The following is a 27,591-nucleotide window of genomic DNA, read 5'->3' on the forward strand; positions in this document are numbered from 1 at the left end:
GCTGTCAATGGGCTTGCTTCGCAAGACGAAAAAACCGCTATACGAAGAGCCTCAGGGAACGGATTAATTTCGTCTTGCGAGGCACCACTGTACTTACCTCTCTCCCCCCACCTTCCTTATTCATCATTTTACAAATAAATTATATTGTAGTGGAATGCTAGAGGGTGGCTGGTTGCGTAAGTCACGACAGTTTATCTTCAATGAGCCGGACTGCTCCAGAAACAAGGGCAAAGTTTCGACAAATGGGAAATTGGCGATGGTAGGCTGTCCTTGCTAAAAGCTTCTCAAGATGATAGCCTGCAGGCTGTGGGTGTCCCTGAAACCTGGTAGAGTAGAGGCTTATAAGCAGGGTAGTGGCAGAGCGGTCGGGGGTATCATTTTAACGCCTCCCTGGTGGATGCACTCATAAGGCTCTGCGACATGAGCATAATACAGTAATGGCAGGGACACTGACCACAAGACCACAACAAAAATGCTGTATATGATCAGGTGACAACAGTTCGGAGCATAATTTTTTTCTCCAGCATTGCTGATCCTTTTTTATTTCTAGAATCTATAACAAGTTATCCTTTTTCTTCCTAGAATGACACATAGTCTAGATTTCCTACCAGTGTACTCATGCACACACATCCAGAACGTTGATTTTACCTTTTCCTTTCCCAGAGGTCTAGCTACAAAAAATCTGAAAGTTCTGAAATCTTGCTACGATCATCACTGCATGCATCAGTGAGCCCTGCAATGGATACTGGACCTTTTCAATTTGAAGCTGTAACCAGAGCTTTGGGGAGCAGCAAAGTTTCTTTTCCCTGCCCCCAATCCATCTGCCCTGCTTCAAATTGCCAAGTCCATTTCTTCTTTATGACGCCATCCTACAAGGGATCACACAGTGAATGGAACATCATGATACTATACTTATAAGCCAAATCAGATCTGGTCATGTGACAATATCACTAAGGGCAAGCATGGGTATAGCCAGGATTTTTGTTGGGGGGGGCAGGCCTTTTGTCGGGGGGGTGTCAAACCTCAGTTAGGTATGCATTTTTAATATTTTTGTTGATCAGGGGGCAGCTGCCCGTCCCTGCCCCTCCCCCCACTTGGCTATACCCATGAAGGCAAACCTGGAGTGAGGGTGATGATTCCTATATTACTCACACAAGTGAGATTCCACTTAATGGGATCACCAACAGACCTCACCCTGCATGGGAAAATACTTTGGCACCTTTCAGTGCAATCCCTGAAGGGCGGAAATGCTACAAAAGGGAATAGGGTGGGTTCTTTTCAATGCTGTTGAGAACATCCACAACTCAAAAAACACTAGAATCCTGGACTTTGGGGGGCTGACATAGTAAAAGTTCTAAGTTTGAGGCTTACATCGTGATTTTAAGACTACAGTACAACAAATTCCAGAAATTTTATCTCTATTTCCCAGTGTTTTAGTCGGAAAGAAAACTATGCGAGCTGCTAGTTTCTAAAGCAGGCCAAGGCAAAACTAAGCCTAATGAGTCATGAAATAAAAACTGGGTATCACAGATCAATCCATAAGCATTACTCTACTTCATTGATTCCCAATGAACCCGAAGTAGAGAAGCAATTCCTTGCAAAGTGAACACAACAAAATGCAAACAGAGAAATCTACATACACTTTAAAAATGTTGTCTAAGCCAGCTATGCTAAGTAACAGCTTCTGCTGCTTTTGCAATGCTAAAACATTAATCTTTTAGTGACTACAAATCATGCAGACAAAACATTTTCTCCAGCCCTTATCTTCTGTGGAACTGCCAACTATGGGATAATTCTAACTGTGTAAACTTTATTTCCGTTCTTAACATTTAAGGATCTCCATAGGATGGTTTCCTGAACCACCCAAATATGCAGCGGCTACATTTGGCCTCAGCCTCACACGTTTCCAACTCCCCTCTCCTTTCAGTCGCATCAGAAGGAGTTTGGAAGCTTTTCTTTCTTATTAACCACAGTTTAGGAGGTCGTCTGAATCCTAAACTGTGGTCAATCTTGACAGTGGTTAGTTGATCACTGCGGCTGGAAGCTTGTTTGTTTCCCCTAACCATAGTTAAGAACCAAGTTTGAGGGACACGGCAAGCTGCGATTCATCTAAAAGGCAAGTGAAAGCCGGAGGAGGAAGGGGAAGCAGCTGAGACTCAAAGACATGGATCCCTAATGCAAAGATATAGTGTCATGTTCAAATACAGTGGTACCTCGGGTTAAGTACTTAATTCGTTCCAGAGGTCCGTTCTTAACCTGAAACTGTTCTTAACCTGAAGCACTACTTTAGCTAATGGGGCCTCCTGTTGCCACCACGCTGCCAGAGCACGTTTTCTGTTATCCTGAAGCAAAGTTCTTAACCCGAGGTACTATTTCTGGGTTAGTGGAGTCTGTAACCTGAAGCGTATGTAACCTGAAGCGTATGTAACCCGAGGTACCACTGTACACCCAATATGTAGTGAGGGAAACGTACACGGCAGGTTTTATCTGGCCACACTGAACAGGCAAAACTGTGAGCGGTGTAGCACCCACATGCTACTGAAGGGTATTCATTCTGAAGACAATTCATGAGAAGCATTTCAGCTTTCGATCTTAACTCGTCGCAGCACAAATCCACCCTGGTACCAGCTAAATGTCAACATTTTAAGGATATGTCAATGCAATGGAAGGCATCTGCATCAGCGTTATGTTTTGAGAACTTTAAGCTGCATACTTTACTAAGTCAGACAGGTATTTCCTCTAAAGTACAGTGGTACCTCGGGTTACGTACTTAATTCGTTCCGGAGGTCCGTTCTTAACCTGAAGCGTATGTAACCCGAGGTACCACTGTAAGTGAAAGAGGAAAACGGCAAGAGTTAATTTTATAGAGAGGAATTGCTACAAAAAGAACATAGCTCAAGAGAAAGAAATAATACGTCCCATAGCAGCAGATCACTTCAGTTTAAAGTCTAGATGTATTTTCCCCCCTTAAAACTAAGCTGACTGCTACCTTTTTTTTGTCTTTGGTTACAAAGGTTGTGTTTGTAGAAGAGTTACAGAACAGAAGCACAAATGCCAAGCAAAGGATTGTTTATTTTAGGTGTCATAATTTGGACCAAACACACAAGAGGTCAGCATACACTGTTAGCCAAGCTTAACTGACAAGTTGCCACATTTTTTCCTAAGGGAAACATCCTTCTTACACAAACCTAACATTAAACTGCAACGTACACTGTCAAGGGCTACTTGCATCCACAACAATTCCAAACAGACAACTGGGCAGGCCACACCGGCCTTTTCTAGCACGATAATCAGGAGTGCTGACATCCCGCTTCTTCCTAACTTAATTTGCCACCCGCCCTAAAGTCTGGATTGTATGTGTGAAGCCTAAGTCACACCTTTGTGAAGACAGCTTGTTCAATAAAGAAACTTGATTGGCAGCCTGTTTTTCCGCCTGCTGCCTTGTCAATTGACACAATGAGCAGGAATCATGCTAATAAGCATGAATAGTAATGCACGTGGTTGACATATTGGCTGGCAATATTACTAAGGCAATGAGTCCTGCATATCCAAGCAGCCTTCTCTCCTCCCTGTAGTTCCTAAGTGGCAGACAATGGAGGATTTATCTGACATGGCAAGTCACAGAGGGGTAAAAGGTAAAGGACCACTAGACAGTTAAGTCCAGTCAAACTTGACTATGGGGTGCAGTGCTCAACTCACTTCAGGCCGAGGGAGACGCCGTTTGTCTGCAGATAGCTTTCTGGGTCATGTGGCCAGCATGCCTAAACCGCTTCTGGCACAATGAGACACCGCGATGAGTGCCAGAGCACAAAGAAATGCCGTTTACCTTCCTGCCACAGCAGTACCTATTTATCTACTGGCGTGCTTTCGAACTGCTAGGTTGGCAGGAACTGGGACAGAGCAACGGGAGCTCGTCCCGTCACGCAGATGCAAACCGCCGACCTTTGGCAAGCCCCAAAGGCTCAGTAGTTTAGACCACAGCACCACCTGTTCCCTACAAGTCACAAAGAGGAGAAAGCCAGCCCCTCAGCTTGATATATCCTACGCAGACCCACAAAGCAGTTCAGGAGAAGGTGGTGGACAGGCAGGCAGAAATACAAAACACTATACTGCTTCTCTGTCTCTCTCCGCCTCCCTCCAATGAACTCAGTTTGGGGTGGCATAGAAGGTTCCCCCATCCTATTCTTCTCATATCCACTCTGAGGGGAAAGTCAAGCAGAAATAGAGACTGAGGAAGGAATTGAATTACCGTATTTTTCGCTCTATAAGACGCACCAGACCACAAGACGCACCTAGTTTTTGGAGGAGGAAAACAAGAAAAAAAATATATTCTGAATCTCAGAAGCCAGAACAGCAAGAGGGATCGCTGCACAGTGAAAGCAGCAATCCCTCTTGGTGTTCTGGCTTCTGGGATAGCTGAGCATCCTGCATTTGCTCCATAAAACGCACACAGATTTCCCCTTACTTTTTAGGAGGGAAAAAGTGAGTCTTATAGAGCAAAAAATACGGTACTCCCGGTCTGACTTTCTAACCAATATATACTGCTGGTTCTCCTGTACTGTATTGGCAGATACAGTGGTACCTCTGGTTGTGAACTTAATTCGTTCTGGAGGTCCGTTCTTAAACTGAAACTGTTCTTAACCTGAGGTACCACATTAGCTAATGGGGCCTCCCGCTGCTGAGTGATTTCTGTTCTTATCCTGGGGCAAAGTTCTTAACCCGAGGTACTGCTTCCAGGTTAGCGGAGTCTGTAACCCGAAGTGTTTGTAACCCGAGGTACACTTTACTTCCTTTAAAAAAAGAGGGGGGAAGTGAAGGAAATTATTTGGACTGAGAGAAGTTAGATTACCAGATTATGTTTAAAGTTTACAACTTACTGCTTGCTTGTGTCACGCTAACATTTAGTGCCAGTATATCAGAAGGCTTGTAAACTAGTTTCCAAGTATTTACTCAGTCACCGCATACCCATACTAGTTTAAAATACTGGTGACACCCTTAAAATATATTTCAGTTGCATTTACTATCAGTAATCATTAGCATACAGGTCTAGGAAAATAAAAGTCTACTCAACAGGTCATTAAAAGTCCACTTTTAGGAAAACAAAGCAATTTACAATTAGGCCCAGAAGTTGCAATGGGGCGGGGGGGGGGGGGGACTGACACAAAACTACATGTTGAAACTCTTTTAATTACATCACACAGAAAAGCAAAACAAAGGGATATTCACCATGGTAAGGATTTTTCTGAAGTCCAATTCATGCACTTTAGAGCAATGATTCCACATATTATTGGGGTTTTTTTTTTACAGCTATACTTCAAGACGCAGGCACATTCTGCTTACAGCCAAGATAGACATAAAACACTCAGGCCAGATGCCTCTTCTTCAAGGTTCCTCTGCAAACTTTACCTCCTAACCCACTTCTAAATACCTATTTCATATTTCTTACACATCCAAATATTTCTCATTGCAACAAGTGTGTCATCAGAAACGAGGTCTTAGAAAAACTTTAACAGTCATTGTATAATATAACAATAACCAAAGTTTCCTTATACTATTATGAGGAACACATCACCACCGTCCACTCCTAGCAAGGTGTCCCTCACAAGATGCCACACCCTGAAAAACAATCTTGCTGGTAGAAGTAATGAAGCACCCATCCTTTGGGCCTCCCAACCCAACAATTAGCTGATAAGCAGAGATCACTGTTTTCAGGGACATGCAGAACTTCAAGCGACTGCAGTAAGAGAAGTGATATGAGTGTGTAAACACAGAGTTTTCTTCTTCAGATATAATTACTCATGACTGTCTACAGCAAGTAAAATTAGCCAATATTCTCCATTTCAGTCCTTTTCATAGCACTTGACTGGTCAGGGTAAAAAAAAATACATATAGAAAAGTTACTTTTCTGCTACTTAAGAATGTGCCCGTAGATTTCACAATAGTTTAGGCTTTACAGAGCTAACAAGCCCTTTGTAGATATTGACTGATCCTATCAGTAACTGAACTAGCACAACCCGGGTCAAAAGTGACCAGGAGCCCAGAGTAAGGAAGCACTTTGCAAAATTCAGCCAAAGTACACCAAATGCCTCCACAAGTGGTCCACATTTATAGTTACCCTTAAATGTACTGATACAGATTAATATATCAGCTGATACACCTTCCAAGAACACTCTGCAAAATTCCCCTTCATTAGACATTAACTTTTGAACAAAAGAAATAAAAAGCCACACTGGTCCATCTCTTACAAGTGTTTACAAGAAAAATATCAGTTAAACATGCACACTACTAGGAACAAACTAGGTCATGCTTCAAACTGCTCCACTTCAAATCACTTGATACTTTTTATCACTGCAATGTTAAATAACTGTGGAAATTACAAAATTCTTTTGTCCATCTGACTTCTACCAGTCTTCATCATCAGGGCCAAATAAGAAGGTGAAAGATTTTTTGTTTTTGTCTTTTTAAAGAAAGGGATCAGATTAACTTCACCCAAGCCAAGAAAACAGGATAGATGCTCAGACCCAAAGTTAGAAAACAGTTGCTCTATCCAGAGCAAAGGCAGAGAATAACACGCCAGAGGGAATCAAAGCAAGCAACGCTAGCACAATTATTGGCATTGTGCCATGCAAATAAGGCTGGATAATTGCCTAAGGAAGCAAAAGCAGCATACCTGTTACAAATCACATCAGAAGCTTCCTGCTACTATCAGTAGAGCCGGCAATTCTATATGCTCTTAACTTCAGCCAAACAGCTAAGAGATTTCCTGTCTACCAATAATCTTAAAACTATTCCATGGGACAGCAAGCACTGAGCAAGCTGCTGTTTATGCAGACATGTGAGCAGGAGGTAAAGGATGGTGAGAGAAAACTGGTCCTTAGACAGGCAAGTCATGGGGCCAGGTGAAAACCTTTGGATGTCTCATGCCACCTAAGAAATACAGAGCTGGTAGGCGCAACATTGCCTTCTGGCCAGTTCTACTGTCGGATGCAGGTGGTGCTGTGGTCTAAACCACTGAGCCTCTTGGGCTTGCCGATCAGAAGGTTGGCGGTTTGAATCCCCACAACGGAGTGAGCTCCCGTTGCTCTGTCACAGCTCCTGCCAAAACAGTTCGAAAGCACACCAGTGCAAGTAGATAAATAGGTACCACTGCGGCAGGAAGGTAAACAGCGTTTCAGTGTGTTCTCGTTTCTGTCACAGTGTTCCGTTGCGCCAGAAGCGGTTTAGTCATGCTGGCCACATGGCCCGGAAAGCTGTCTGTGGACAAACACCAGCTCTCTTGGACTGAAAGCGAGATGAGCGCCCCAACTCCATAGTTGCCTTTGACTGGAATTAACCGTCTGGGGGTCCTTTACCTTTTTACCTTTACTGGGGCTAAGAGGGAGTCGGCTTCACTATGGTGGAGCAGAGAATAATCAGGATGGATTTTGATGAGTCAAGAGCCATAGCAACCTTACAACAGCTTTCATTCCCAAGACTGCAGTGATCTTGCCAACAGACACATGGCATGACTGATATCCCAGCAGCTACAAATATGCTTGTAGTTTAGAATCTGAAAGTATAGCAGAAATAACCAGGGGACATTGAGCTCCCTTCACTTGTTCAATCACCTTGTTGGCATCCATCTGTCTCGAAAGACAATGGAGTGTGCCTCTGAGGGTGAAGACATTAGCAGCACCAAAGTGACCACCCTGGGGCACAAGCCCGGGCAGTGTGTATGGAGGCCCTGGGCTGCCACCTCTCACCCCTCGGCCTCACTGATGTGGTCCAAAGGAAAGCAGAGCAATACGTTTGGCACCAGCTTGGGTCCAGGAGTTGCTGGAAGGAGCCATACAAGATGCCATGCAACCCTACACACTCTGGATTTGTGTAGGGTTTACTCTTTGGCCTTTTCTTCTCCTGAAGATATCCTGCAAGGCAGTGGAGGTTTAGGATCAGAGGTCCCCTGCATGTGAAGAAAGGCGATTGAGTGGATGAGTAGGTCCAATGGTCAAGAGAGCAGTTTCTGCATGTGCTGTAGAGGGAAGTGGGGCTCGTCAGCCTGGGAAGGTAGCCCATTCAGAAGGTTCAATCACCCATAGCTCCACTTAACATGTTAATCACATGAAGGTGTCTCTATGAATATGAGAGGTTGTGCTGGCCCCATCCCCACTGCCTACACACTGAGTGCCAATATGTGTGTCGGAGAAGCCTAGGCACATTGAGCTCAGAGCACATAGCCTTCCACAGTACAGTGGTACCTCGAGTTACAAACACGTCAGGTTACAAACGCTTCAGGTTACAAACTCCGCTAACCTGGAAGTGTTACCTCGAGTTGAGAACTTTGCCCCAGGATGAAAACGGAAATCGTGTGCCGGCGGCGCAGCAGCAGCAAGAGGCCCTATTAGCGAAAGCACGTCTCTAGTTAAGAACAGTTTCAGGTTAAGAACGGACCTCCGGAACGAATTAAGTTCATAACTAGAGGTTCCACTGTATTTTGTACCCAGTTCCAGCACACGTTTTGCCCTACAAGCATAGGCTTCCCCTGTGCAATGTCCATGGTCAACACAGATGTTGCAGGCAGAGACGTTATGTGATGGTGGGAGCACAGCAACTGGTCCTCAGTCATCATGGGAGAGATCCTTTCATGCAACATAGGCAACTTCTATCTCTCCATAACCAAACAGTCGTGTGACCTGGCCATCCCAAAGTACGATTACGGAGCTATTCATCGGAACTGCAAATTCAGAAAGGACTCAAAAACAAAGGAATTAATTGCTGAACTCCTATGACTTCAAATGTAATGTGTGTGTTGTTGTTGTTTAAAAAAACACCCGACTGTACCTAGACATATTACACGGAAAGCATTAATTTTTCCACCTAATATTTCAGAAGTCACAACTACTCTTCGAGTTTTTTAATGCATATCAGTTTCAAATTAGGGTAATAAACTGGCTAGATAAGACAAACATGAAAGTGTGATACCCATCAAAGTGTGATTTAAAAAAAAAAAAAATCTTCAAAAGAAGGAAGACATCCTGTGGATTAAATTGCAGCTTTACATCTTCCAGTTTTGTCATTCATATTCTTAAGCAAAAAAACCAAAAAAATCTGGCGCTATTACTTACTGCTGTTGAAGAAATATGATATTTGAAAGGGGTATAAGGAGATTCTTTCCCCTTGATGCTCAGAAACGTGATGATCTCAGAGGACCTTGTTGAAAACAGACCCTCCACACTTTCCTGTCTTCTTCCAGCCTTTTGCAAATCTCTAGTGGGAAACGTCATTACTTGAATCATGTCTCAAATGCCTATTTCTTAATTACTTATTTCTGCTGCGTGTTATTCTTATCTCCAAGTAAATGAGGCATCTCGATTCAGATCCTAGCTAACTCTGGACTTGGGGGATTTAGACTAAAGTTTGCCTACCAATGATTGCTTCCAATTATCTGAAAATCTAGGTAACATAGGTTTCACTGCAGTTATGCATACTTTTTTCTGGCTGTCCTTGTCACCCCAGTTTGCAAGTTTTCATAATGCTTCAAAGCTGTTGCATTACTGAGATCAGAAGAGGGAAAATACATCTCTGCTTCTCAAGCTGTTGGTGGAATTGAATACCATTGGCCACAGCATCTTCCTTGACCGGCTCTGTAAGATAAGGTTATCAGGGATGCCCAACATTAAAAAAAACTAAGATGGCCACTGGGCCCATCACCTCCTGGCAAATAGAAGGGGAAGAAATGGAGGCAGTGAGAGATTTTACTTTCTTGGGTTGCATGATCACTGCAGATGGTGACAGCAGTCACGAAATTAAAAGACGCCTGCTTCTTGGGAGAAAAGCAATGACAAACCTAGACAGCATCTTAAAAAGCAGAGCCATCACCTTGCCAACAAAGGTCCGTATAGTTAAAGCTATGGTTTTCCCAGTATGTATGGAAGTGAGAGCTGGACCATAAAGAAGGCAGATCGCTGAAGAATTGATGCTTTTGAATTATGGTGCTGGAGGAGACTCTTGAGAGTCCCATGGTCTGCAAGAAGATCAAACCTCTCCATTCTGAAGGAAATCAGCCCTGAGTGCTCACTGGAAGGACAGATCCTGAAGCTGAGGCTCCAATACTTTGACCACCTCATGAGAAGACTCCCTGGAAAAGACCCTGATGTTGGGAAAGGTGGAAGGCACAAGGAGAAGGGGATGACAGAGGACGAGATGGTTGGACAGTGTTCTCGAAGCTACCAACATGAGTCTGACCAAACTGCGGGAGGCAGTGGAAGACAGGAGTGCCTGGCGTGCTCTGGTCCATGGGGTCACGAAGAGTCGGACACAACTAAACAACAACAATATTTTACACACAATTCCTTTTTCTCCTTGCAGGGACATGCCTAGAAGTAGCATTGAGAGATTGTGCTTCAACCTTGCTGTGGGGGAATACCTTGCAATGACCGCAGCAGCACCTGGAGACAATCAATCAGGTTGTCTATCCACAGCAGTGACCAGAGGAGGAATGACCACTGAGAGGAGCACAGAAAGAAGAAGCACCATGGTATACCTGCATCAGCACAACCGGATGAAGGGATGCCTTCATCTGCCCCAACTGCAACAAAACACGCCTCTCCTGTGTTGGTCTCTGCAGCCAGAGCAGGAGCTGTCATTTTCCAATGGTTTGACTTCAGCCCTGAAGGCGCATTCTTCCATTGGCTCCCAAGAAAGATGGAGGCCAGCCGAGGGCATGATTCTGTTACGAATGCTACTTAAACATTTGTACAAAGATGTTGGGAGTGGCCCTTAGGAATTTTGGAGCAACTGGAGAAGTATGCTGATGAGCTGATGAAACACAGCTTTATTTCAGCCTAACCTCTGAGTCAGGAGAGGGCTGAGTATGGTTTGGAATATTGTCTGGGTGAAGTTGCGGAATGGATGCAAGCTAATAGGTTGAGTGTGAACCCTGAGAAGAAGGGTGGGTACCCGGGAAGAAGGGTCGTTTGCCTGTTTCAGATGGTGTTACTCTCCTTCTAAGAATAGGTTCAATTTCGGGAGGTTGGGCAGGGGGAGTACTCCTGGAACTACCTTCTTCACTTGAGGCTCAAAATCAGCTAGCGACCAAGCTCATTTTGCACCTGGCTTTCGACCTGTTGTGGCCAGGAGAAGACTCCATTAGGAAAGAGGTCGGAAGAGGCCAATATATATGTGGACTGTCCCCCGATCAAGTGACTTTTCTTCTCTAAGTTCTCAAAGTGCTTAACTGAGCTCAGATGAACTAGCCAGATGTTTAACTGAGAATCAAGCATAATTTGAAAAATAAGACTTTAGAGCCATCTTGCCCCCAAATGGCAACTAGATATTCCATTTCTACTGTATTTTTGGTTTACTGTATTTTTGGCGGGGTATAAATAATAAATTATTATTATTATTATTATTATTATTATTAGTATTAGTATTAGTATTATTATTATTATTATTATTATTATTATTATTATTTTGGCAACTGCAACCTTGGTTTTTTAAGGAACCATTTAAAGGTAAAGGTAAACAACTCCTGACCATTAAGTCCAGTCGCAGACGACCCTGAGGTTGCGGCGCTCATCTCGCTTCACAGGCTGAGGGAGCCGGCGTTTGTCCGCAGACAAATTTTCCGGGTCATGTGGCCAGCATGACTAAGCCACTTCTGGTGCAATAGAACACCAAAACCAAAGCAGCGCACAGAAAAGCCGTTTACCTTCCCACCAGAGCGGTACCTATTTATCTACTTGCACTTTTTGGCATGCTTTCGAACTGCTAGGTTGGCAGGAGCTGGGACTGAACAATGGGAGCTCACCCCGTCGCGGGGATTCAAACCACCGACCTTCTGATCGGCAAGCCCAAGAGGCTCAGTGGTTTAGACCACGGCACCACCCGCATCCCTGTGGAGCCAAATGGCACCTAGCTTATGTATCTGCATTTCTAACACTCGTCAAAAAACCTCAGTGGCTAGGAGTGCTTTCTATCAACTATGGCTGGTGTGCAAGCTACGGCTTTTGTTAGGCAGGAATAGCCTGGTCATAGTAATTCATGCATTGGTAACTTCAAGACTTGATTACTGCAGTGCACTCTATGAGAGGCTACCCTTGCACTTGGTCTGGAGCTCCAGCTGAGGCAAAATGCTGAAGCCAGACTGTTGATGGGAACAGACAACTGGCAGCACATATGAGCAGTCAGTGCAACCATTAAGCACTGGTGTTAGCGGGACAAAGCTCAAGCTCAGTTGGTTAGAGCATGGTTCTGATAAAGCCACTTCTGAGCTGGAGAGGAGGTGGGGTTGTGGGCTTCACGCCCTCCCCACATGCACATGACTCACAGCCCCCGCGAGACTGGGGAAATGCTCGGACGCGTCATGTCCCTTGCCAGCCAACCGACTGGCCCAGAAGGCGTGGCCTGCCCTATTTATGGCCGGCGCGGCAGAGGATTTCCCTCTTTCTTCGCTCCAGCTGCTCCGGTTTCCCATCCCTCCCATCCTTTAGGTTTTGCTCTTTGACACTGCTATGGACTTTGTTTGGTTGCCGTCAAGGGGCCTGGTAGGAATTTTTTCCACTTGGCAAATTGGCACCAGCCATTTGGTTTTTCGCCTACCTCGTAGCAAATCGTCACAACTTCCTTGGCATTGGGGGTTAGGCATTGGTAGGGGTATTGTTATGCAGATGAGAGGGGGGAGGGAGCGCCATCACCTTCCCCCATAACGAAGGGTAGTCCGGTAAAGGATTCCGGGGGGCGTTGCCCTGTCTGAAGCCTATGGAAGTGTGGGCCTAAGGCACGCCCCCGAGCGGTGACCCCAGGGGAGCTCCTAGTTGATGTGCATCAGCAGGACTCCCCCTACTGGCGGTTAACCATTGCTGGTCTTCAAGCAATCAGGCTGAAGCCAGTTAGTCGATAGGACCAATGCCTAAGCCAATACCGCTCAATTCCTGTAATCAATAAAGTTGGGCCCTTTCCCCCCCCATTAACCTTAAATACCGGTGTCTTGTGTCTTTATTTCCGAGGGAGAGGTGGGAACTCACCACGCAATGCCAAGGTTGCAGGTTCGATCCCCATATGGGACAGCTGCATATTCCTGCATTGAGGGATTGGACTAGATGGTCCTCCGTGTCCCTTCCAACTCTACAATTCTATGATTAATTTACATGGACCACAACAACCTGGGTTTAGGAGACTTTAAGGACTGCCTGATCCATTATACCCCCTGCCCAGTTACTGAGACCTTGGTTAGTTCATCACAGCACTGAAGAGAGATGTGAAGTACACTGCAAAAAAAACCAAAAACACCCCACCCTGGAAATCCAACATAAAACAAAAAATGCATAGCTAGAATTCGGAAGTGTGTCCTTGTCTACCTAGAAATGGTTTCCTTTGTGATAAGCGTTTCATTTAGATGGCTCCGATGCAATTTCAGTTTAATGACTCTAATGCAATTTAACCACAGTACATTAAGCTCATGTCTGATCCCTCTCCCTAAGCAATAAATGTCACCAAAATATGAATTGTTTTCACACTGTTACTGCAACAGTGCTTAAAGACTATGATCTGAGGGTGAGACCTTGAGATGGATAACATAAAACCACACTGGAACTGTGTCATGAGCCGGTCAGCATCAGGTAAATTTGCAAAAGCACAATTGATGCAACCAATGACAAACGGAAATGCAGCTTGTTTGAGGTCACTGTTCAATACTCTACTTTGAGATTCTGGGTCATATCTTTCTTTCTTTTACAGCTCTGTATTCTTCATGTATTATATTTCAAAAAGAATCATACAAGCACAGGGTTATCTGCAACCCCACATGATTCCTGCATGGTAAAATATGAGGACTCCTATAATTGCCAAAAGAAACTTAGCACTACAAGTGCGGGGGGGGGGGGAGTTTCTATACAGAACTGAAGAGAAACAATTCTGGCTAAAGAATGCATGAAACAACAACGCTCTGCACATTCCATCGAAGTGTTCAAGTCTCCTTTGCACCACTTATGTAACACAAAAACTCCTAAAATAAATACCTCCCTTTTTTCCAGGGAAGTTATTTCAGTTACCCTGAGAAATTTAAGGAAGAGTAAGATAAGGGTAGTAAGTCAAATTTTCACATACAGGCAAACCCAACCCACCCCCAATTTACATGTGTTCAATATGTGCATGACTGCGCGCGCACACACACTGCTCCAAACCCGAAAGCGACCGGAAAACATCACAAAAAGGAACAGGGCATCACAAAAAGGAACAGGGCAGGAATGGAACAGAGACTTTTCCAATGGTGTTTCAAATGTATGCAATTTCACTAAAAACACGGTGCCTTGTAACGTAACCCCCGCATAAATGGGGGGGGTTGTGTGTACAGCAATTAATAAAACAGCCATAGCAACATACGTATTGTTAGCACCGCTAAGATAGTAGTTTCTTTTGTCAAAGACTAACATACAGCACTGAAATTATTAATATTATTGGCATAGAATGAAGTCAAGTACAGTGGTACCTCGGGTTACATACGCTTCAGGCTACATACGCTTCAGGTTACAGACTCCGTTAACCCAGAAATATTACCTCAGGTTAAGAAATTTGCTTCAGGATGAGAACAGAAATCGTGCCGCAGCGGTGCAGCGGCAGCAGGAGGCCCCATTAGCTAAAGTGGTACCTCAGATTAAGAACAGTTTCAGGTTAAGAACAGACCTCCAGAACGAATTAAGTACTTAACCAGAGGTACCACTGTATACATGGACAACCAAACAAGGATACCCCACGTTGGGACTAAAAGTATCCTGTCCAGGAAGTTTTCTATGAGCATCAGCTTATTAACTGCCCTACTATACAGATGTGCCAGACCAACAGAGACCAATTTGGGAAAACCCTCTCCTTTGAAACAGGATTTGACAAAGCAATGATTCACATAATGGAGGGCTGGTCACCTAGAGCCTTGTTAGATTCACAGACAATGTTAAGTCTGGCATATGGAGGGAAAGGATCATGACTCAAACAGTTCACCTGTCTGAGTTTGCAATTTTGTGGGAACAAGAAAAAAACTCATTCTACATAGTTTCAGAAGGCAGTGATTCTAGAATTGCTAAGCAAGGGTGGTAGGGGGCATGAAAGTCATCTAGGCCAAAGTGTGGTTCCCATGATCCCAACATTCCCAAAACATTAACAACAAAATAAGCCGAGAGAAGGAATATCAGGGTGCATCATGACTAAGATGCCTGTGAAGTAAGAATTAAAATTAGCATACATGCCCAAATGGCTCAAGTGAATGACTAAATGTTTTGGGGTGTTGAGATGAGTAGCTCACTATTGCGTTTTGCAGAAACATAAAACGTTGCAGAGTAATTACTAGTGTTAAATACAAAGGATGGAAGATGTGTGCACCAACTCACTTCTAAAACTGCAGGAATTTACAAGTTCCACTTCCACGTCTTTTGAGGAACTCGTAAGCTGAGTAACTTCCTTGGAAATGGATCAAAACTCTAGCAAGAAGAAAATTAGATGATACTGGTGGGCACCCACATATTGTTGCATTTGTGTGTGTGTTTTAATGTAATTATTTCTGAATTATTAAAGAACAGCCATTGATTTATGCCATAAATGTTATGGCTTTCACTGTCAAGCAGGTTTAGTGCTTACTGAAAGCTCTGTAGGTATGCTACCCTCATGTTGTGTATGCCACTTTAATTCAAGGACTTTCCAAATCAAAGACAGGGCTTTAATGGGACACTGGAGCCAGCATCCCAGAGCAAATAATCAATAACATTTAGTAAAACACTGCATCCACAAGGGTTATTTGAGAAGGCAAAGGAAATATAGTGCACATCTCGGTTCAAACTGTTTTATTTCTTTAGCCCCATTATTTGCACTGATAAAATACATTTCAGCTCATTCATCAATAAAGTGCTTGCGAATACAGAAATGAATTCTATGTATTTTAAAACATTAGCCCTGGTCCCCAACTTTAAAATATTGAAGCACATCCTTAAATACCAGGCTTCAATATAAGCTTGTAGACAAGACATTCATGACAGATGGAGTCAAATTGTGCATGGAGATGACACACTTGAGTTAATCTAAGCACTTTTAATAATTGATCTTCTCTAGAATATCAGTTACATTTCACATCTTCCCTTATGGCTTAGATACCAAAAGTTCCTGTATTCTTGAAAATTCACAACCCTTTTTCTATAAATACAGCTGCAATGCAATTACTCATCCCATTTGCTCTTCAATAGAGAAATGACACCCATCACTGACAATGATTTCAGCCTAGCCCGTTCAGACCATCTGTTAAAAGTCAACCCCCTAGTGCTTGCAAGACCAACACCAGACTACACGTTTTTAAACTGAACAGCTATTGGGTTGTGGATCCAGTTTAAAGGTAAAGGAACCCCTGACCTTTAGGTCCAGTTGTGACCGACTCTGGGGTTGCGGCGCTCATCTCGCTTTATTGGCCGAGGGAGCCAGCGTTTGTCCGCAGACAGCTTCCAGGTCATGTGGCCAGCATGACTAAGCTGCTTCTGGAGAACCAGAGCAGCGCATGGAAATGCTGTTTACCTTCCCGCCGGTGCGGTACCTATTTATCTACTTGCACTTTGATGTGCTTTCAAACTGCTAGGTTGGCAGAAGCAGGGACCGAACAATGGGAGCTCACCCCGTCGCGGGGATTTGAACTGCCGACCTTCTGATCAGCAAGTCCTAGGCTCTGTGGTTTAACCAGTTTGGGCAAACCCCAAATCCCAAACCAAAGCAAGATACTTAAGACCTCTTCCAAGCGAAGCACTCTAAAGCAAAGTGGGCTGGCTGCGAAACTTTCTGCATATATTGGAGCAGCTATCAAAGCCCCAATGAATGCCACCAGAGCAGTCATGCCATCAGCTTTTACAGCTGTTCCTACATACCAGGAGTAAAGGTAAAAGGTAAATGACCCCTGGACAGTTGAGTCCAGTCAAAGGTGACTATGGGGCACGGCACTCATCTCACTTTCAAACCAAAGGAGCCAGTGTTTGTCCGCAGACAGCTTTCTGGGTCATGCAACCAGCATGACTAAACCGCTTCGGGCGCAAGAGAACACAATGACGGAGGCCAGAGCGCATGGAAATGCTGTTTATCTTCCTGCCACAGCAGTACCTATTTATCTACTTGCATTGGTATGCTTTTGAACTGCTAGGTTGGCAGAAGCTCAGCCCACTGCGCAGATTTGAACTGCCAACCTTCCGATCAGCAAGCCCAAGAGGCTCAGTAGTTTAGACCACAGTGCCACCCACGTCCCCTATAACGAAGAACCTTTGGCCCACCAGCCAGGGGGGGCCAATTTGGCCCAGAAAACCATTTTCCCCAACCCATGCCCACCAATCAGCTAATACCTCTCCAATAGATGAATGGCGTCACCTCCATCAGTTCCCCAAAGAAGCGGAATTTAGCCCCCTTCTCATCCGTTGATGAGAAAAGGGTATAGTATAATCCTGCTCAGTTTGGCTGGGAACTGGCGTTTAGCCCTCTCAGCTGATGAGGGGGTGGGTTAAATCATGCACAAATGGTTCCAGAGAGCAGAAGTGAAGTCTCCACTCATCAGCTGATGAATGCCGTTCAATCCTGTTTGGTGATACTTCATCAGCGTGTTCCCTGTGGGGAACACGCTGCTGAAGCAAACTCCTGGAGGATTCAAGTCTCTGCTCATCAGCTGGTTACTGTCTCCTCCTCACTCCAACAAGTCAACTATGACAGGCAAGTCCCCTAGGGCTGGGTGATATAGCAATGTATCATCCAAAACTAGTTTGAAGTCCATATTGTGATATCAGTTTCATAAATTTTGACCTGGCAATATATTGCTAATCACTATGTGTGTGTGCCATGCAAAAATCACAATGTGGGAATACCCATGAAGCCAGCCAGTGCCTCTACATAACTCCATGCTTAGTTCAGACACTGTGATATATCAATATATTGCAATGATATATCACAATGTTGAAAACCAGATATCGCCTGGCCCTACTGCCCATCAGTTGTCTGAGCTGCCATTTTGCTACATGTTACTATAGATTCCTCATTTCCCCGCTCTGCATATCAGTCCAGTGCAATGCAGGTGTCCCATACGAGGATCGAACCTGCAACCTTGGCATTATCAGCGCCATGCTCTAACCAACTGAGCTATGTTCACATATGTTCACAGGATGATGGTGTCCCAAAGCAGAGTACTTTGAGCACCCAACCAGGGGCCAAGATAACTTCTAAATAACCACTATCCTGACAGCCTATATTGGAGGACAACCTGTCACTCCAATATAGATGGGTGTTGTACAACTCCCATAATCATCCCTGGCCATTGGTCATGGTGGATGAGGCTGATAGGAGAATCCAGCATCATCTACTGGGACACAGCTTCCCCACTCCTGGAAGAGTTCATCAACTAGAAGGTGGTTGGTTCTTCTCCCCCACCTCCCAATTCATGCTCCAGGGTGTGACAAATTCCAAATGCACACAGGTATACAAGCTGATAGGCTAGTAACCTCTGTGGGCTTATTTGCAAGCCTGCCTTGATGATTTCAACACTAGTATGAGAGGTAGAGAAAAATCCTTTGGAAAAAGTACTCTAGGACAATGTCACCTATTGTGCAACTGATGAACTCAACAATTACGGTATTTCCATATGATTTTCCCACTCAGGCACTCCCTTAAACATGAGCTACCTTTTCTCGAGTAAGGAACATAGTTATAACTCTGATAATGGACCATGCAAAGAAATTTACTCTGAATGGCAGCTTGTCTCCTTTATGAAAAGGGGAGGGGGTATAAATAAAGCCAGAAATGCAACAAGAATTGTTTTTCCTTCTTTATTTGCTTTCCTAAATAACTGAAAGCTTGAACAGCTGCAATATATGTTGAAAAAAGTTCGGGTTTTTTTCCTATCACCACTGCATCTCTATGGCAGAAAAAAGCTTCACTTGTTGATTTTCTGTTTCCTCTACAGCTGTTTTAAGGCACAAAGCCTCTGTTCATAAATAAGGTGACAATTGTAGTAAACGCAAGAAGAGAGGCAGAGCAGCAGCTTGCCTCTACTCAATGCCATCTTGCAGCTTTGCTGCTAAGCAGAGAACTTGTTGCAGCTAAAAATTTCTACCTCTGGATTCTTAAACAAAAGGGACAGTCCCCCGCCCTGCCTCAACAAGGCACAGATGTCCAAAGCTTGGGACAAAAGGTCTCTAAAGACAAAGAGTTACATGGGCACCCTAGTGGCTCCAGGGCTTAAACACACTGAAATCTACAGTCACAGAATCTGGTTTCAATCCCTCTGCAGGCGCCACACATACATGAAGGACAGAAAGGCGCTCTCTCTCGCGTCCAGTCCTTGAGACTAAACAAAGACCAGGCAGGGAAGAGAAGAGATGCAGGAGGAGAGAACCGATTTCGCAAGAGGGGGTACAAATGCCCCCATCCAACTTCACCGGAGAAAACCAAACGCGTGGCTTTAAACTTTTAGTCCCCCTCTGCTCCTAGAAAACGCTGCGCCCTGGCGACATGTTTCCAAGAGTTCCTTTCGAAATCAAACTCAAGGAGGGGGAGGGAGGCGAAAGGCTAAAAGTGGGTGTGTAATGACCTAGTCGAATTCCATTTACACCTACTTCCCAGGTGCCCGGTCCCAAAGAAGCGCAGATCCGGATCACAGACCAGCAGCCACACACAGAGCAACTGGTTTCTCTGCTCATCCCCCGACGGAGCCAAAGTAGCCTCCCTATCCTAACGCTGCCTCCATGCCCAATCCCTCCAAAGCCCGTGTTCCCAAATCTCACCGTCATCACACAAACCCCAAACAAGCCTTTCCCTAATCTCCGATGACCCCCCCCTCCCCACCCTATTCCAACCTTCACTCTCCAAACCCCGATTCCCCATTTTTTCCCCTTAACCCCCATCTTCGAGACCCACGGGATGGGCTTTTTTAAAAAAAAGGGTCGTTCCCATCCCGAGCTAGACCAACCGAGCTCCCTTGATTCATCCATTCCCCCTCTCCGCTTCCCAAGTCGCCTCTCTCCCCTTCCCTCTCAGCCTCCCTTACGCAACACGAGCTCCCCCTCTCCTGCCCTCACGTCGGGGGGAAATGCGCCCTTTTGATCTCCAAACCAGACCCTCCCCAAGCCAGCCCTTCGCCACCCAGAGCGGGGGGGGGGGGTCGGTGGATGGGGGGGTCGCACTGCCTCTCCAAAAGCCCCTGGACCAGCACCCCACCCCAGTCCCTTTCCAAAGCCCCCCCCTCCCCTTTTAAACTCAGCCCCGCGCGCCCACCCACCCCGCGCGCCCCCAAAGCGGCGGGGCACCTGGAGGCGCGCGATCCAGCAGCAGCAGCGCCCGAGGGGGCGGGCAGGAGGGTGCCCCCCCCCCGAAAGCAGCTCCGCGGGGAGTTCCACGGGCGCCTCTTGGCGTACCTTTCCCCCTCTTGATCCGACGGGAGCAGCTCCCGGCGCTGGGTTCCTCTCGTTCTCTCCGCGGCACGCGCGCCCTCTGCGCCTGGCGGAGGTCGTCCCGGCTTCTCCCGCCAGCCAAAGGGAAGCCGCTGCCGAAGCAGCCGGCGGCCAGGGCGGCCACACCCCTCGGTCGGCAGGAGGGGTGGGCGCTGCGGAGACGCCCGGACCCCGCGCCTCGGCAGCAGAGGCGAACCGGTGGGGAGCGCCGCCCAGCGGCTGAAGCGGGCGCGGGGGGGGAGTTTACATCATTCATTCATTCATTCATTCATTCATTGGACTCCATAGTCCTTGTCACCCGAAGGTTCTTCTTCTTTCTATTAAGTTTTCTGTTGCACAGTTTAAAATACTCATTCCATGTCCTTAAGATATCAGTGACTTCCCGTCTTCTCTTCCCGTGCTTCGTTTTACATGCCCTCCCACCAGATGTCAAAGAAATAAACAAACAGCTGTCTGACTTTTAGAAGACACCTGAAGCAGCCCTTTTAGGGAAGTTTTTAATGTTTGGTCTCTTACTGTGTTTTTAATATTCTGTTGGAAGCCGCCCAGAGTGGCTGGGGAAAGCCAGCCAGATGGGCGGGGTATAAATAAAAAAAAATATTATAAATAATAATAGTAAAAGGTAAAGGTACCCCTGCCCGTACGGGCCAGTCTTGACAGACTCTGGGGTTGTGCGCCCATCTCACTTAAGAGGCCAGGGGCCAGCGCTGTCCAGAGACACTTCCGGGTCACGTGGCCAGCGTGACAAAGCCGCATCTGGCGAGCCAGAGCCGCACACGGAAACGCCGTTTACCTTCCTGCTGGTAAGCGGTCCCTATTTATCTACTTGCACCCGGAGGTGCTTTTGAACTGCTAGGTTGGCAGGCGCTGGGACCGAGCAGCGGGAGCGCACCCCGCCGCAGGGATTCGAACCGCCGACCTTTCGATCAGCAAGTCCTAGGTGCTGAGGCTTTAACCCACAGCGCCACCTGCGTCCCCTATAAATATCATAAATCCCTGCGTATTTTACAAAAACCATACCATTCAGTATTCCCTTATTGCATCCCTCAAAACTTGTTTACACTGTTGAATTTACTGTATCTCAATGCTGCCAGCGTTTTCAGCTGTACACAATCATTTCCCATATATTCCATAAACGTTTTCCAATCTTCTTCAAACATATGTTCTTCTTGTTCTCTGATTCTATATGTTTTAAGTCTGTGAGGTGTGCATATTCTGTCAACACCCAAAGGTTTCCATGCGACTTAGAATCATAGCATCGTACAGCTGGAAGGGATCCCCCAGGGTCATCTAGTCTAACCCCCTGCAATGCAGAAATCTCAACTAAATCATGCATGACAGCTGGCCATCCAACCTCTGCTTAAAATTCTCCAGGTAAGGAGATTGCTCAACCTCCGGAGGGGAACCGTTCCACTGTCCAACAGCTCTTACCCTCAGAAAGTATTTCCTGATGTTTAGTTGGAATCTCCTTTCTTGTAACTTAAAGCTGTTGATTCGAGTCCTCCAGAGCACACATACATACACATACACAAACACACGCATACCATAATATGGCATCTCCCTCTAAATTTCCTCATGCTGGGAGATGCCGAGGCTCAGGAAACATAGCCGTTTACATTCAGGAGTCCTGCTCACATAATCTCATTAGTAGTTTCTCAATAAGACATGAGAGGAAATGCACTCTGCACCTGCTCAGAGGTGCTCTCACCTCTTCATCCTTCCCGCATTTTGCCCAGACACCGATGGACACCTGGGCCCACAGCTGCAAACTTTAATAAAATATTGTGGGGAGCCCAGGTAAGCCCAACCCCTGCATAACTGTTCACAATATGTGGCACGCACCCATTGGAATCTCAATGCTGATCAACTGGGGGGTGGGGGCAGCTACCTCAGATATTTTATTTTGGGGGCCGAAGAGACCTTGGCTCCTAGGAGTTGGCTGCTATGCCGGGGCTGAACCCTTTGCCCGGACAAATTTAAGCCTTCTGGAAAGAGAGGAAATCTCAGGAAACTCACAATAAGATTGTAGTCTAGTTTTACGAGGTCCAGGATGGCTGCACTTTTGTTTACAGTGCAGAGGCATACTTAGGCTCCCTTGCACTCTTGGCAAGGAATTATACCAGCACTTCCCTGGGCCCAGGGAGTGTGCAGACCAGCAGGCAGGCTCCTAGCCACTCTGAGCCAAATTGATGAGGCACATTGTGCCCTCCCCACAGGACCTCCATCCATGGCGGAAGCCAACCTGGCCCACATGTAGGCCCCTGTTCCAGTGTCTATGGGAAAGGCTCCAAAATGTATTTTAAGACACAGTGGCTGCTTCATTGACTGCTGCTCCACAGTCTTACTTCAAATGGCAGCCTCCGAGAGAAGAATTGCACATTTTTTTCTGGCAAGGAGGGTGTTATATACTGAAGTTCTCACCCTGGGCCAGCAGGGGAATACTGTAGATAGTTTTCACTCAGGTCCACATATGCAAATAAGGGATTGAAAGTGACATTCAGTGATTGGATAGTTACAGAAAATGGTTACTGTTGCATTGTGGTGGAGCTCTATATAAGCAGGCTGGATGAACCCTTCAGTTCAGTTCTGTTCTCAGTTCTGTTCTGGCCTGAGCTGTTTGAAGAATCGCTGTGTCGTCTAATATGTTCACCCACAACTTAACAGAGGGCATCCAAAAGAACCATGTATTCTGAGATAAAACCTCCGACTAAGGGCTCAGAACACTTGCTTTCCCTCTGCGTTGGTCTAGTTAACATCTTAAGTGTCTACACTTCCACCATGTACATCCAGCTCTCCTTGCTTTTATCAGATCCCCACATTTCTGGATGCTGGGCACCTCAACCTGCACATTGTGTTAAAGAAATGGCCTGTATCTTAGGAATCACACAGGCATGATCTAGATTAGGACCCCAGCAAGTACAACAGGGTACCCTTTGCTCCTTGACCCACACTGGTGAAAATTGCTCCCACCCAACTATTTATTTATTTAGAAGCATTTCTACGCTGCTTAATGTTTTTTAAATCCCTAGCAGCATACAGAATAAATATAAAAACAAGAAAACAGTACAGTGGTACCTTGGTAGTCAAACGGCTTGGCTCCTGAACAAATCGGCTCCCGAATGCCGCAAACCTGGTAGTGAGTGTTCTGGTTTGCGAAGGTTTTTTGGAAGCCAAACATCTGACGCGGCTTCCGATTGGCTGCCGGAAGCTCCTGCAGCCAATCGGAAGCTGCAGCGCCTTGGTTTTCAAACTGTTTTGGGAGTTGAACAGACTTCCAGAACGGATTACGTTTGAGAACCAAGGTACCACTGTACAATAAAAAGAGTAAAACAGCTTGACAAGTACATATAGGAATTCGGGAATAACCGGTGCCTAGGAAGGCCTGAGCATGAAGGTACATTTTGGCAAGTTGTCTGAAGCGACTGATAGATGATATTTCACCTATGGCAGAGGGAAGGGTATTCCACACTTCAGGAGCAATGACAGAAACTTCCTATTTTCAAGTCACCACCCCATTTTACTCTGTAGGGTGTGGTGCTACAAGTTAAATTTCCCCCATGACCTAAGTGACCTTAGCTCTTAACAATGGTAGCCAGCCTTTCAGGCAACCTGGTCATTTGTTGTCATTTGCCACAGAAGAGAAGCTAATATTGGTGCCACTTTTGTTGTAAAGGTGAGCCCTGTTCAGGGAAGTTTTTAATATGTAATGCTGTACTGTTTTTAACACTGATTGGGAGCCGCCCAGAGTGGCTGGGGAAACTCAGCCAGATGGGCGGGGTATAAATAATAAATTGTTGTTGTTGTTGCTGTTGTTGTTGTTGTTGTTGTTGTTGTTGACCTGCCCTGAGCATTTTACAGGCGGACGTTTTGGAGACTATCACTTTTAGTTCACCAAGCCTACTCCAATATATTCAGCAGGCAGCCAAAAGGAAATTTTGTTCTGAAAACGGAATGCCTCATGCACATGGAGGGAAATTTTGTGAATAAAATCTACAACCCTGGCTGACAAATACACCTCTATTGTAGCACTTCCAGCAAATCCACTCCTCCCTTACACGGGCATCGGGGCAACATCCCATAACATTCTGAAGCATGCTGGAAGGCTGCCACTGTTTTTTATGGGCAGCAGTGCCGTGCCTTGAACAGCTGCCAACAGGCAGTAATAATTAAAGGGTGGCACTTTGGTGGCAAGAAGATGGAAGTTTCAGCAAGGAGAACCCCAGCTTCTTGAACTGATTCCTGCCTGCTAGGTAGCTTGTTCAGAGCAAAAAACTCCTGGTTCCTGCGTTAATGCTGCAACTCTATGTGGGTCCAACCACAAGGTCTTGTGATATTAGGCAAATCTAAGCATGTTTATTTCAACAGCTAGAGGCTTGCCTAACTTTGCATAGGATTGGGCTATAAAGTACAATGGTACCTCTGGTTATGTACTTAATTCATTCTGGAGGTCCGTTCTTAACCTGAAACTGTTCTTAACCTGAAGCACCACTTTAGCTAATGGGGCCTCCCGCCGCTGCCACGCGATTTCTGTTCTCATCCTGAAGCAAAGTTCTTAACCTGAAGCACTATTTCTGGGTTAGCGGAGTCTGTAACCTGAAGCGTATGTAAGCTGAAGCGTATGTAACCCGAGGTACCACTGTAGCAATATCTATTGTTAGAGATTTGGATGGAATCCTCCTAAACCCTAGAAATTAATAAATGGTAGGATTTTGATTATTTGGAATGTGAAGGGAGAAATACAAGCTGCAGAGGAATTCCTAAACTAACTTATGCAAAATGACCTGGCCAAACTAGGCCCATCAAGAAGGAATACAGGGCCATTGAGAGTCACTGGCAATGAAAGAGAATTGTCCTCCTTCTGGCCCTGAGGTGTAAACATAGATTGGGGGTTGGGCGCATGAGGGGATAGGAAAAGAGAGTTTTTAGCAGGGTGTTCTGGGAAGAAGGGGGAAGAAGAAAGAATGGGATCCATCTTGGGCAGACCGGCTGAAGGCTGGCTGGGAGAGATGCCTTGGACTCCATGGCTGCACTGCTGTGGGGGACAAGCCCTTCTTGAAATAACCATGCTGTAAGATCTGGACTCCCTCCATGCAGACTAAAGGTGTAAATAGATGAATAAACCATATTCCTTAAACCTACAACAGTCTCTGTTGTGTCTCAATTCTCCAAAGGAACACAGATCCTGACTGAAATCTCTTGGAACCTTGCATAGAGTGGGGATGGCACCCAACTTTTGTAAGACTATTTACATAGAAGGAAGCGTCATTGACATCAGTGGGAGTTACATTTAAATAGATGTACTTAAAACCAAGCAGTTAGTCGACTCTAATTGAACTCTATAACTTGAACTCTATAACTTTCCACCATGATGTGGAAAAGTTTGTATTGCACAAAGGTTGCAAGCCTACGCAAGCGTGGGTGGACAAACCCCGTAAGATAATTATGGGAGTTTAAAAAGGCAATGAGTGCATCCTATCAACTTTAGAAGTCAGGTGTGTGTGTGTTCACTCCCACCTAGCCTTGACTTTTGATGTTAACAAAATTTTAACCTATGATTATGGAACCATACATACCTATTAGATGGTTTGAAGCTCCCCACAAACTGAGCAGCTGATACTTCAAACATGGGTTTCTTACTTAACTTTAACTATGAAAAATTAGGGATCCCCTCCAAACCAGTGCCAAACTGTTGCAGTTGTTTTTGCAGCAAAAACCCTGTGCAAGACACCCTGAATTTCAGACTAAGCTAGTTTTAGAATTTAATTAAGGCTGGTGTGTTAAAACTGGTTGTTAGACCCATGTATGTTAACACATGGGTCTAACAACCAGTTTTAACACACCAGCCATAATTAAATTCTAAAACTAGCTTAATACATCTTAACGTGTATTAGACACTTCTAAATCCCAGGAAATTGGCATGTGTTAAGACAGGCTTCCTCAACCTTGGCCCTCCAGATGTTTTTGGCCTACAACTCCCATGATCCCTAGCTAGCAGGACCAGTGGTCAGGGATGATGGGAACTGTAGTCTCAAAATATCTGGAGGGCCGAGGTTGAGGAAGCCTGTGTTAAAGACTAATTAAGCCAGGCTGGCATCCTGCATGAGGTAACTGAGCCATTAGAACACAAAGCATCAAAGGAATTCAGTGTGAGGCTACAAATAGGTGAGGCCCCTTTCACTCTACAGACAAAGGGAAGCCATGGGTTTTAGAATAGCGGAGTGTTATGAGTTATGCAACAGAGAAGGAAGTAACGGGCTGGAGAGAGAGAATCAGAGAGCCATGGATAGGGTCTGTTTGAATCCAATGCTACTCTTATTGAGAAAGGCAGAACCTCTTGAGGTATAAATGCTGTGGATCCCTCCATCCTAGGCTTAGGTTATATATCATAAAGACACCAGTCTCTGCTGTTCCTCATTGTCCAAAATGAAACACAAACCCTCAGGGTCCCTTTCAACATGATTCTATGTGACTGCCAATGAATACTTAGAATTTCATACAAACTCGCCACACAAATGCAACCTCATGATCCACTGCAACAAGCGTTGGCATGTTGAGCTGTCCTACGACAATATCACAATGCATCGGGCTGATGAAGCTGCATTGGAAACAGTTACTACAGACAGATACAGCAATGCCTTGTCATTCCAAGTTGTTATGGGGTATGAATGGGGCAGAAATGGGATATAACATGATGGGATGTAGGGGCTAGAATTTAAGGAATTCAGCCAATCTATGCTAATAAGTCTGACCAAACTGCGGGAGGCAGTGGAAGACAGGAGTGCCTGGCGTGCTCTGGTCCATGGGGTCACGAAGAGTCGGACACGACTAAACAACTAAACAACAACAACCAAATAAAGGAAATATATGACTTTATTGACACTGGATTTCACGATCCTTGGCCAAGGTGGCTATTTGAGTTTTAGCCAGAAAGTCATTCGAAGGAGCAATGTAATTATGAGAAGATTAAACTGTTGGGGAAGTGGAACAACCTTCCTTGGTGAATTAATAACTTTGAAACAATGTCTTGCTTTGCTTCCACAATGTACTTTTAGCCCATGGAATGCTAGCTTCCTTGCCATTATTCTTTCTGACACTCTGGTACATTTGCCAACATTGGCGCTTGTATTGTGCAGCTAAGGGCCTTTCCAGAGATTTGAAGTGACTG

The 27,591-nt window shown here is 45.4% G+C and overlaps 1 protein-coding gene across 5 annotated transcripts in view; it reads right to left on the reverse strand.

Moving 5' to 3' along the window:
- Nucleotides 1-27,591, reverse strand: part of MYO1B (myosin IB) — a 162,522-nt gene that overhangs the window by 127,895 nt on the left and 7,036 nt on the right. For 3 of the 5 annotated variants that reach the window (XM_079976604.1, XM_079976603.1, XM_079976600.1), the window contains exon 1: nucleotides 20,391-20,475. The exons of the other annotated variants lie outside the window; for them this stretch is intronic. The gene's annotated coding sequence lies outside the window, so the exon portion shown is untranslated. Of the gene's footprint in view, nucleotides 1-20,390; nucleotides 20,476-27,591 lie in introns of those variants that run through there. 5 annotated transcript variants of the gene reach the window in all.

The sequence above is a fragment of the Podarcis cretensis genome (genome assembly GCF_951804945.1).
Source record: "Podarcis cretensis genome assembly, chromosome: 1".
Classification (NCBI taxonomy): Eukaryota; Metazoa; Chordata; class Lepidosauria; order Squamata; family Lacertidae; genus Podarcis; species Podarcis cretensis.